The 12,552-nt window shown below is 45.8% G+C and overlaps 1 protein-coding gene and 1 long non-coding RNA gene across 4 annotated transcripts in view; one reads left to right on the top strand and one right to left on the bottom strand.

Moving 5' to 3' along the window:
• The window catches only part of LOC105854318, a 33,191-nt gene extending 26,063 nt beyond the window's left edge, over positions 1-7,128 (bottom strand). The window contains exon 1 of the long non-coding RNA XR_001146009.1: positions 7,079-7,128. This is a non-coding gene — a long non-coding RNA (uncharacterized LOC105854318). The remainder of the gene's footprint in view (positions 1-7,078) is intronic.
• LRRC3B (leucine rich repeat containing 3B) overlaps positions 6,093-12,552 on the top strand; it is a 70,991-nt gene continuing 64,531 nt past the window's right edge. Inside the window, exons 1-2 of one of the 3 annotated variants that reach the window (XM_012732219.1) lie at positions 7,211-7,452; positions 8,678-9,036. The gene's annotated coding sequence lies outside the window, so the exon portion shown is untranslated. Of the gene's footprint in view, positions 6,825-7,210; positions 7,453-8,677; positions 9,037-12,552 lie in introns of those variants that run through there. The other 2 variants (XM_004692271.2, XM_012732220.1) reach the window with 2 other exon arrangements.

The following is a 12,552-nucleotide window of genomic DNA, read 5'->3' as shown; positions in this document are numbered from 1 at the left end:
TTTCCTGAGACCTGATAACAAATTATGGGGGATGTTTGATGACCCTTACTTAGCACCAGGACTGGTATATAATATAAAATATCAATAAACAGTAGCCTTTATGAAGAAGAGACATGATAAATACATAAACTCATTTAATAAATATTTATTAGGTCCCTACTATGTTGCAGAATCCTATTCTAGTCATTGGGGTCTAGAGGCAAAGAATCCAAATCTCTAGTTTATGAAACCTGCATTCTGATCCATCACAAACAATGGGATCTTATTTTTACATAGAATGTCCTATTTTCATTGCCTTGAAAAATAAGATTCAATTTATGTAATTCACTGGACTTTTAACATCTCAAAATGCAAGCTTCATATCAAACATTCCCAAGTGGTCTCTAACCAGCCTTTAATCAAACATACTCCAAGAAACATTTCTTAAATCTTTTTTTCTGTGTTATATTCATTGGAATTCCTTTGGTTCCACATGACTGCAATGGAATTTGAATTAGTTTTAGCAAAATGGTGCATTTATTGAAAAGAGAAGATGAATAAAAAGTTGTAGAATAAAGCAGAGACACAGCAGGGCCTCCAAGCATCCAGAAGCAGCAACTCAGACCTGTGGTCTGCTCACGTCTGTCCCTGTGTTGCAGCTTTACAGATCACACCACAGTGTGGTTTTCTGCACAAGCTACCTTGCTTGCTCTTGGCTCTTATGACTTATATCTTGCAGGTTTAAGCACAGAGGCTAACCCAACCCTCTGAGTTTTCTTGTTCAAAATTCCCAGGAAGAGAACTGCAATAGTCCAGCTTTGAACAGGGTTCCCTTTTAGATCATTCAGCGCTGTAGTCAAATGACAGTTTCCACTGGGGGATAAGAGGGGCATGCCTAGAATAATACCCACGTTGGTACCCACGCTGCCAGTCATGACATAGGAGCCTTAGAAGACTGGCCCTCAACTCTTGAGTGCCGTTCTGGCAGGGGTATGAATAAATAGCAATTCTGAAAGCTGAAGAAATGGATAGAGAATGCAGTTGTTAGAGAAGACCATGTCTTACTCAGTACACAAGAAATGAGCCAAGGACACGTCACTTCCAGCAAATTCATTGCATATATTCAAAACAAACACATTAAAAAGGGATTATTCACCATTTATGCATCAGGAAAGTAGTAATAATGTCTTTATTGCACATATTACTGTTCTTGAGTGCTTCCAAAGTACTGCGGAACTTCAAAACATTTTCCAGTTTCAGAGAATTAATTGGCTCCCCTGTGGAGCCACTCACGGGCAATATTGCCATTTTGGAGACGGAATGATTGAGTTGGAAAGGCAGGAACATTGAATTATTCACAATAGGCATGTATCAAGTACCCAGTGCATGGATGGCTCTGGAGTGAAGGTTGTAGGGGCATAACTTGATTGAAATAAACTCTATGCCCTTGAGGACCTCATAGTCTGGAAGGGGAGTTGAGCAATCAACAGCTTGCTCTGATACAAGTCTTAGACCCAGACAAGAGAGATAAACACGGGAAGCTTAAGATGCTATGAAAAAGGACCAGCAAAAGTTAAATTGCAGAGGCCCTTGAAATTCATGATAAGGAATTTGATCTGCACTATATGTAGTCATTTTCATTATTAAAATAATAAATTCATTTCTTCTGCTCTTCAACCCCTGCCTCTGGCTAGCACCCCTGTTCTTTGTAGCTATGAGATCAGTTCTGTTTCTTTTTTGAATTCTACATATGAATTGGTCTTATACACATATGTATCCGTCTTTCTCTATCTGGTGCATTTCATTTAGCATAATGCCCCTCAAGGGCCATCCACATCTTCACAGTGGCAGAATTTTCATCTTTGTGGCTGGCTAATGCTGCACAGTAAAAACGGACGCCACATTTTCTTTATTTGATCGTCTATTGGGCAAGCAGGTTGTTTCCACATTTTTGGTTTCTGTAAATAACACTGCAATGACCATGAGAATGTGGATATCTTTTTGAGATAGCAATTTCATTTCCTCTGGATAAATACCCAGAAGTGGAATTGCTATGGAACTATCAGATGATAGTTCTATTTTTAATTATTTGCGGAACCTCCATACTGTTTCTCATAGCAGCTGCACCAATTTACATTCCCATCTAGTCCTCTAAATCTTAATACAATGATCTCAATAAATGGAAGAAAAATTTACCCATTTGCCTAAATCATTTAAATGATTATCTAGATCTCTAATTTACTTTGACCAAATTAAAATTTATCATATCATTCAAAGACTGAGTTGCTTGTATAATAAAAAGGTCAGGTTTTCATCATGGGGAAGGGTTATTTCCCATTGGGACTCTCTTTGTAATTCCAAATGCCAGGAAGTAAGGAAATCTGTGAGAAATTGGGGGGGCCCACCTGGAGATGAATGGTGGTTCCTGAACCTCAACTCCTATCAATAGCATCTCCAACCGCCTGCCAGCATGTGAGAGAGCAACTTGGGAAATGAATCCTCCAGCTGTGAGTCCCCTGTCCCTAAGCTGACCCTGAATGGGCCAGAAGTGAGCCTCCGTGGAGTACGTTGTCCAAATTCTAGATTTACACTAATAAAAGATTGTTTTTATTTTAAGCCAAGGAGTTCTAGGGTAGTTTGTTTTTAAGAATAGTTAACTGGAAGAACTTCCACAAAGGGTTTATGATATTAACATCTTACTGCTTTGATCCTTTTCACTCACTAGACAGCAGGGTTTCAGGCACGCCAACTATTCAGATCACAGAAGCTCAACTCCTGAGCTCAGAGGAATGCATTTCCATTTATGTAGAACATTTCAAAAGGAGACTACAATTCGAAATTCAAGGAAATGTCCTTATGTTCAAAATTACTGAAACCTGTCCATTTTTAAATGATGTATCCTTATTCTAAAGAAAGGTACACTGAAAAACACCACAAAATGATATTTGCTTTTAAATTTTTATCATGTTTCTAATACATAAAAACAAGCTTTACAAAAGCTCCACTCTGACCCAGAGGACCACAGCCACGGGGGAGGTGAAGGTCCTTGGATCTCACACCCTTCCATGCCAAGCTTCCTTTTCTAATTCACTAATCAAAAGCCACAAATATAGCTTCTGATACCTCCTCTTTCCTCTTATTTGCTGTCAAGATAAGGCAGAGCAACCAACCTCTCCTGTGAGAAGCAGCATATTCTGCTGCGCTGGACTTGTCTTCTGGTTGCTACAAAACAAATCTAAGTTTACATGCGAGGTGACAAACTCCATGCCTTGTCATTTGTCCTTTTTATAGCATGGCTGACACCAATCATCAACAAGTCTTGTTGATGATTACATGAATCAACTAGAGCAGAAAGCATCCAAGTCTAGAGATTTCCTGTGTCAATCGTTAGAAATTATTTTTTTAAATTCAGATGAAAGAGAATTAAAAAAGAACTTCTCTACGGTGTGACTATGTAACTCGTGAAAGATAAGAATGGTTAATACCAGAGAGTATACTACTCTAGACAAGAGTAAATACATTTATATACACAAAAGTATACATATATATATACACACACACACACATACATATATCTACACACATACCTATATCTACAGACATATAAAAGTCTCAAAATGTATTATTCCATAATGATTGTATCTATATACAATTAATGATTGTTTGAAAAGATGGAGATTTTACTATGTACCAGGCACTGTACTAAGTGTTCCACAAATTTTGTTTCATGTTAGCACAACTCAATGAAGTAAATAGCATCAACTCAAGTGTTTACTCAAGGAATTGAAGATCCAGATCGCAGAGCTGGCAGTGAGTAAAATGTCTGGATCCAAATCTGACCTGTCAACTCCAGATTTTAATTTTTACTCTTCTGTCTCTCATATGGTGTTTAAAAATTATATTGTAGCCGTCATTTGTGAAAAAATTCAATTATTCCCTTGCACAACAGTTAAATAGCTGACTAATCACTCCATTTCTAGTTTTCCAAAATATTTCACCATTCCTCTCTTCTTTGACATTTGAGGTTTTTTTGATTGTTTCAGTTTCCCATTGGTGTAGATAATACTGCAATGAATATCCTGTAGGTTATCCTGTAAATCGTTTTCTGAGGATGAAATTCTAGAAGGGTCACTGGAACTCTGGTATACAAGTGTTTTATGCTTCTGATAGCTGTGCCCAAACTCCTTTCATAAACATCATATCAAATGGCATACCTGCCATTCATGTGTACCCATGTCTGGGTCCTAAAATTTCCGCTTTAAAAAACAAGTAAACAGGGCCCTTCCTGGTGGAGCAAGGTGTTGAAGTGCGGCAACATGAAGCTCAAGGCAGCCCCTCCAGCACAAGTTCCATCCCACAGGGTGAGACAGAGCTCTCCTGTCTCACCCACTGCTCTCCTCAGCAGTGTATTTCAGGATATCTACCTGTTCTGCTCCCCATTCCGTCTCTGGTGAATCCTGTCATTACCACACCTCTGGGTCAGGAGAGGTCTGCCACACCATGTGGTCTGGTCACCTCCGGGGCTGGCGGGGATCGAACTCATGTGGAAGTGGCTTTAGATTCTCAGTGCTGTGCTTTAACCCGCTGTGCCACCAGGGAGAGCCTGAACCTTTTTTTTTTTTTTAAGATTTATTTATTTAATCGTACAGAACTGGGGTACAGGCCAGAGATGCGGAGGGTAGAGGATTCACCAGAGACAGAGTAGGGTGCAGAACAGGCAGATCGACGAAGTACACTGCTGAGGAGAGCAGTGGGCAGGTCAGTGCCACGCCATGTGCATCTCCTCCAGGGCAGGCAGGGATGGAACTCATGCCGAAGTGGCTTAAGCTTCTTTGTGCTGTGCTTTAACCGGCTGCGCCACCAGGGAGGGTCATGATGAACCTTTTTAATAGAGCATCCCTGATCTGGGGTATCCATCCCATAATTCATAAGAAATGAAGACAGAAAAGAAAGAATGGCTTTAAGTATCCTTAACCTACAAGGTACATTTCTTATTTTTCTGCAGTGAAACACTGCTCAAAGTCTTCTAAAATGTATCCACAAGCAGGGTGCATGGTTAACAATGAAGAAATCTGGGCAAGCTCTCAGCACACTTGACATAGGTCCTCTCTCCCTGCACTGGGTTGCCTCCAGGTGTTCGCAACCGGGTACTATCCTCTCTTAATCTATGCAGTTGTCCAACAGCTTGATTTCCTTTGCCTGTGGGAATTAGAGGTGGGGTGGTGACTGGAAAATTGCTTAGAAACAAAAGTGAATTAAATCAATATACATCTCAGGCAGAGAGGCTTGCGTACGTGTGTATGTACCTTTTCCTCCCCTAGACTCTTGCAAGTTTCCTCACCCAAGTGCCTTTAATCCTAGAAAAACTCAGATTTAGTTATGTTGAGGCAAAAATCACCTCCAACTGAATACCTATTTAATCTAACATAAGACTCAATGTTACAGTGGAAAAGAAAAAATGTAATTCAGGTGAGTGAAGCAATCGTAATCTACCAAAAAAAAATCCATAAATATGTAAGTTCCACCAGCAAATACAAGTGTGACCGTGAAGAGAAGGGAAAGATTAATTCTACCTGGTGAAGTGTGAGGAGTGGGGTGGAAAAGCGTTGTAGAAGATAGGTGGTCTTTGCAGAGACTGGAAGGCTGTCCTTTGGCTCAAGTTGTTTTTGGAGAGTAGATCTGACACATAGTTAAAATCATGACTTCAGAACATTACTAGAACCAGTAACTTGCTTTCAACGAACACGCACATTTTCCTAAGGGACACACAGACTCCCTTTCGACTGCATGAAGAACGGCATCCCTGAAAGAGGAAGGCAATGCGAACTGAATTCTCCTAACACCGTCTGTTCGGGCAAACTGGACTGATAGGAATCGGAGGACAGCACTTAACGCCAGGACTCTGGATTCCACGAACTGCGGGAGATCTTTTTGAGTGAACCTATTTCTCCCTCCTCTCCAGGACGACCTAGTACAAAGTGCTTGGCACCCAGGACACAGTCGATTGGCCAAAGGAGTTTAAGCATCCGCCTTTTTCCCCATTAGAGCATAGTGAACCCATTACCACGTTCTTCTCCTGGCGGCGTCACCCAGTCCTGATCTCAGTAGTTAAAAAGAGGAGAAAAAATGGGGCCATAACATCCTTAAAGTGGAGCTGTGCGAGGGGGTGTGAGGAAGGAAGGCGAGGGCGGCGGAGCGAGCTAATACTCTGACCTCAGCTACTCTTTGCTCCCGCAGCTAGCGCTCGGCCCCCGCCCTCTCTCCCCTTTCCGGACCCCCCACCCGGGAGACCAGAGGGCCGCGCCGGGGAGGAGGTGGCTGGGCTCTGAGCTCGCGTTCATTCCCTGCTGCTTTTCTGGTCCTTGGCCTCCTCACCCCTCCTCCCTCCTCCCCAGCCCGGATTTGGAAGCGATTCCCCTCTAGTGACTGAGCCGATTGCATCTGGGAGAGCAGCGCTCGCCTCCCTCGCGTCTTTGTCTCCTCCTCCTCCAACAAGACTCCCGGGCCCAGCGCAGGGTCTGCAGCCGCAGCCGCAGCAGTGGAACCCAGCGGTGCCTAGTCAGGCCGCCCGGGGCCGCACCCTCTCGCGGCGGAGCGCTGGAGGACGCCTGCCCAGCCACGCACTGCCCGCGGCCCGCGCCGGGGTCGCCGCGCACCAACGCCGCCGCCTCCACCCGGGAACCAGCCCGCCCCACCCGCCGGAGGTGGGCAGCCGGGGTAGCCGCCAGGTGGGGATAGCGGCTGCTGCAGCCCTGGCAGCGCGCACACCTCCGAGCCAGCGCACCCAACGCCTCCTCCCAGCGCTACGAGGATGGAGCAGCCACCCAGTCCGGGATTGGCGCAAGGTAAGGTGCAGCCGCCTGTTGCTTTTCGAAAAAGCGTGATACCGTCCCTGCCCGGGTGCCTAGGCCGTCTCTCCAGGAACAAGTAGAAGAGAACTACGGCCCGAGTTCTGAGCCTCGTCAAAATTCCCTGGTCCAGTTGGCGCAGATCCTTAGACCCTCCTGGCTCGTGGTAGTCGACCCTCTTTTCTCGCATTCAGTTGGTGCGGTGCAATAGTCTGTAAACTTTTATGCCCCCTTCCAAGCGCGGTACTCACCTCACGCCCTGCAAGTTGCACGTCTGGTTCTAGCGTGCGCCCTTCCCCCAACCCCCACCTCCCTCCCCTTGCAGAATGCATCTGCCCATTTCTCTGTGTTCTTGTCTTTCGACTTTTCACTCCCTCTCTGCAGCTTCCGCTAGAGTGGTGAGGCTTTAGCACCCAGCATTGCTCGTCCAGCTTGTGGGGATTGGGTGGAAATGTTGCTGGTGAAATAGGAGAGGTGGGACGTGGGGGAAGGCTGCCGCCCCGTGGGGCTGTGTCCAGCGCGGCGGGAGTCGGTCCGGGCTTGCCTACGCCACCCCCAGCTGGGTAATGAAACCCTTGGCGTGGCTTGCGGCTGTGCGCTCTGGGAACGGCAAGTGCAGACCCGGGTGGGTGAAGTGGTTTGGGGAGGCAAAGGCTTTTGGTGGGTGTTGAGGAGGAAGCTGAGGGTGGGGGATAAATTTGGTTTGGTGGGGGGGGGGTGCCGTCAAAATGCTCTGCTGATGCGGGCAAGAAGCCAACCCTGAGCTGTCACCTGATGAGGAGTAAAAGGGATCCTAGTGCAGAGGGCGCTGGCCTGGGCGTGTAAATATAGATGGGGGAGGGGCTGGGCACCTGAGGCGCAGAGAGGTGGAATGTAGCCCTGGAAAGCCCGGCCAGGGGGGCGGGGGGGAGACTTAAAAGGGCTTCTGGGTGTCTGGGTTAGGGCGTTCTTTCCCCACCGGAGAAACAATTTTCCCAGCGAGATTCTGAATGCGTTGGTGCCTTGGGTGGTGACTGAGTGGTCAGATCATGGGCTGGAGATGCTTTTCTTGGCTCTGAGAGAACCTTGTCTCCTCCCTTCTCCTGCACCCTCTTTTCTACACCCTTCCACCTCCGCTGCGGAGTCAGCACACTCACGCCCACCTTCCCGGCCGGGTGCTCAGGAGTTAAGGCTGTCTCCACAGCCACAGAATGGGATCGGGATTCCCGGCCCCTAGGGGAAGGCGCGAGCGCATTTCCTAGGGGTCTGAACCTGTTGGAGGAGAGCGCAGGGGCGGAGGCTGCAGTGGGATCCACCTTTCCCACTCACTCCCCGCCCCTCCGCAAATCGCACCTGGGCGGAGCAAGGGAACCCGGAGCCCCAGGCTGCGTCCCTGAGGTTTGGGAGTGCAGAGCTGGAGTGCGAGCCGGAAAACGCTGGGCGAAGGGGTGTGGGAAAGGGTGAGAGGAGACCGGGCTCCCAGACCCTGGGCTTGGAGCGGAAGTGAATCTGTCCACCTTGCAGCCCCTTGGTAGATTCGCTGGTTGTTCCAGACGTTTGGACGATTGCCGGTAGGCGAGGCTCTTTGCACCCCTGCAAACTGCACTGGAAGAGCATTTGCGGGAGGGGATCTAGACTGCTGTTGCAGAGAAGGTGCATTTCCCCCCACCCTCGCTTTGATCCTAATGGGGAAATACACTGGGCGCCCAATAACCAGGAAAGACCTACAGACCACTCCTCTCTGCTGTGCCCGCCCCTCTCCTAGAGCTCCTCTGGTTGAGAGTCAGGTTCCCGGCCCCATAGAAGAATTTGGGGGCTTCGTGTTTCCGGAACCCTGTAAAGTCCTCCCCATTAAGATCTCCCACGTGCAGGCTTTTAGGGACACGAACTTGCAGTGACCCTGTAGACGCCGCCTCCTTTCCAGCACCAGCAGAACTCAGCACAGTCCCCTTCTCTGGGCGATGCGCCTGGACCAGACCCTTCCAGAAGAAACGTGAACTCTCCACGGCTGAGGAAGGAATCCCGAAGTCAGGCTTTCCCCTCCCGGGGCACCCCTGCTGCAGTGAGCTGCCGGCCTCAGCGAAGCTAGCTCCAGGGCCCTGAGGAGCAGGACCTGAGTTGGAGCGGGGATTCCCTCCGCGCGGGCCCGGAGCACAGAGGCCACACCCTCAGTGGCCGGTCGTCGCAGGGGAGAGTTCCCGGGTTTCTCCGGATTACCTGAATACTTGAGGTAGGATTCCATAATAGCCCCTCATCCACGAGATTAGCTTCCCACCACCCGTTTCTTTCAGGATATTTATCATCTGTGTATGCACCGAGGTTACTTCCCTTTGCAGGTAGAAACGGGTTGGAATCTGTCCTTTGGGAACTACTGAGGGACGATTTCAAATCCACACCAAGCCACCTTTTTTCGGACGACTGATCTTCCTGGGGAAACAGGTAGTAGTAACGTGATCAGGAACACTAGCATTATTGAGCTCTTACTCTGTGTCAGGCACTGTTCTAGATGTTTTACCCTACTGTTAACTGTTCCTCCCAACAATCTAGGAAGATGGTTTAGTTCTTGTCTTCTATTTTACTGGTGAGGAATCTAAGCCATGGGGAAATTAAGTTATTTGTTACTTATTATCCGGGTTTTTAGAGGTGACCTGGTCAGTGTGTGGGCAGAGACCACTAGGTGTGTCCCATGCTCCCAGCCCCTTTAGAAGTAAAAGGCTCTGTCAGGGGTCAGGGGCCTGCTCTCTGTGCCAGTTCCCAGGGTGTTCTCTAGATGCCAGACCTTACTTACAGGAGGACTTGTACCAGGCCCTCCTTGACTGCAGTAGTAGGGAGACAAGTGTGCATATTGCCACACCCCTTTGTTGCGTGCATGTTGGTGTGATGGTGTCTTAGGACTGGAAACAGAGTTGGGGCTTCTTTCCCCCACCTTGTGGTTATCATCCTCTTTTTTTAATGTGAGGAGAAATGAAAGGAAGGGTCAAAATGTGGGCTGAGGTTTGTTCTCTGGTTATAGATTGCGTGGTGCAAATGTGTCCCTTTCCACGGATGAAATCACAGCATGGTAGCGCTGAAAGGAATCTCAGATGCCGTCCCTCCCTGTCCTGCAAACCCCACAGATTGAGTGGTATGCCCAAGGCCGCTCTGTGTTCATGGCGTAACTAGTGCCCAAACCACTGTTTTCTGACCCTTGGTTAAGAGACTTGGTTTATGTGTAAATAATGGTCACTGCTTGTTGCTGTTTTTTAGTATCTTGAAAACAATTGGGGGAAAATTAATTAGGAAAAAATTATTTAATTTAAATGGGAACCATTTTGTTTATTGTTCATAAGTGTCTCACTTTGCATAACCAGAAAAAAACTCATCATTAATGGAACAAACTATCACAAATGTGTGTCTTTTTTTTTAAGTTATTTTTTTTAAAGATTTATTTATTTGCGCATACAGAACTGGGGTACAGGCCAGAGGCTCAGAAGCAGCGGGAGGCTTCACCAGAGACAGAGTGGGGAGCAGAACAGGCAGATCGAGGAAGTACACTGCTGAGGGGAGCAGTGGGCCAGGTCTGGAGAGGTCTGCCACGCCATGTGGTCACCTCCTAGGCAGGCAGGATCGAACTCATGTGGAGTGGCTTTAGCTTTAGCTTCTTAGTGCTGTGCTTTAACCCGCTGCGCCACCAGGGAGGGCCAAATGTGTGTCTTTTACAAAAAAAATAGGCATAGAATATTTTCTAAATCTTCAAATTAATAAAAATAAGTAACTATATATTCTTTAAATGATTATTAATAAAATAGAATCACTTCACAACCATTTCAGCAAAGCCCTCTCACCAAATTGAATAGCTCTCTCTTGCCCTGGTTGCAAGTATTTGTGAAAGTAGCAGAAAATGACTTCTAAATAGAGTTAATGACTTGGTACAATTTCTTCTGGATTTCTGACCCTCGGGTTAAATTTTAGGCTGATGTAAATCAAGGCGAAACAATATATTTCTAGAGGCTCTACTCGGAGCCCAGACATTGGGAATTGTCCTTTACCATTTCCTCACCCTCAGCCCCTCCAGCCCCTTCAAGAAGTGGGCTTTCTCCAGCAGCCTTGGGCTGCCTCTAGACATTCTTTCGGACAGAATTTTGTTTTCCAAGAACAACCCCTGTCTCTTCTCTGTAGTGGTAGTCCAGGATGACTTCCCCCTTGAAGAAAATCAGCAAAAAGGCAACCTGGGTGAGTAGGTGGGGTGTGTGTGCAGGGAAAGCCTGTTTGTCTAATCACACCATGGGGTGAGAATTACAGGGGAGAAGGTGGAAGCTTGGTACCTGTGATGTCACTTGGCACAAGATTTTCATTCCTGATGCTGATAGAGGCCCTTTGGCAGTAGCGAGGGGAAGACAAGGATGTGGGGACAGTGCTATCAAAGGGGCCCTGGGCTAAGGAGGTCCGGGATTGAGGCTTGGCAGATTGAGGCTGGTGAGACAAAAATTCTGGGGAGAACAAACTCCAGGAGATGCTGTTCTTCCCTCTGCCCTCCTCCTTGCCTCCTCAGTCTGCCATCTGTGGTGGGTTGACTGATCTGAATCCCAGAGTCTCCTGTTATCTCAAGGTAAGCATTCACTTTCTAGAAAATTCATTAGAACGGAATATTTATGTAAGGAAGGAAAATGTGCATTGCACAGCTGCCCTACTCTTCAGGGAGAACCATTAAAAATCAGATCATTCCAGAGGGTAACTTTCTGAAGGTGGTTTAGTTGGATTACAACAGTGTCATAGAAAAAAAAAATGTAGCACTGAAGTCAGAAATGACAAATCCAGGAAAAAAAAAAGATCTCATGTACAAACCACAGGAAGAAGAACAGTTTGGACCTGGGCATATATCCTGGCTCCCAATGCCCAGCTTTTTCAGGGTGACAGTGAAGTTAGCTATTTCCCATTCTATTCATGTGGTCCACGACCTCTCTTGTTACTTCACCACAGCTCTGGTATGATGTGGTATTAAAAGGCCCACATTGTACTGGAACAATTCTTTGGGCAACTATTTGCATCAATGACTTTATTGACAGTTAAAATAACAGTTGCCATTAAGCAACATGCTTTGGGTAAAGGGATATGAAAAACTGAAAACTCTTTATTCAGAACAAATGACTAAACAGGCTTATGCAATACATAATATGTGTTAAAATTCTCATTTTGGATTAGATATTAAAAAAAAAGAAACCAGAACATCTGAACTTGACCTATTTTTAATAACAAGAGAAGACAAACAATAGGATTCTGTGGTGTTTAATGAAGATACTGGGAGAAAAAAAATAGAAGACCAAGGAGAGCCTAAAAACTTTAGCTTTGTAGATGTTATTGTAAATAAGTATATAATACATTCATCTATATTTATTTAGATTTGAATAATCCATAAGATTAATAAATTTAGTATTGGCTTTATCTGAGAGTAGGACTTTGATGAGATTTACTCCATAAGAGATTGCGAACTGTGGATATCTCCTGACACACAGTATATATTTATATATGCTTTAATGAAATTTAGTGTCTTAGACATCTGGAGATGACATATGAAGCAGTCATTTTATATGAGAATGAAGTCTGCAGTGTTTTCAAAGGCTGACAGGCTTATATTATTTTCAAAAAGGGCTAAGTTAATAATAATCATTGTCTGATTCATTTAAAATAAAATAAGTACATACTTTAAAACACCTCCCATAAAAGCTTATTTTTTACCCTTTCCAATAATCTTTATATATATATATAT

Source organism: Condylura cristata, unplaced genomic scaffold (assembly GCF_000260355.1).
Source record: "Condylura cristata isolate star-nosed mole 26May11 unplaced genomic scaffold, ConCri1.0 scaffold00033, whole genome shotgun sequence".
NCBI lineage: Eukaryota > Metazoa > Chordata > Mammalia > Eulipotyphla > Talpidae > Condylura > Condylura cristata.
Note: the sequence above shows the minus strand (reverse complement) of the source record. Positions and strands in the feature narration are given on the sequence as shown.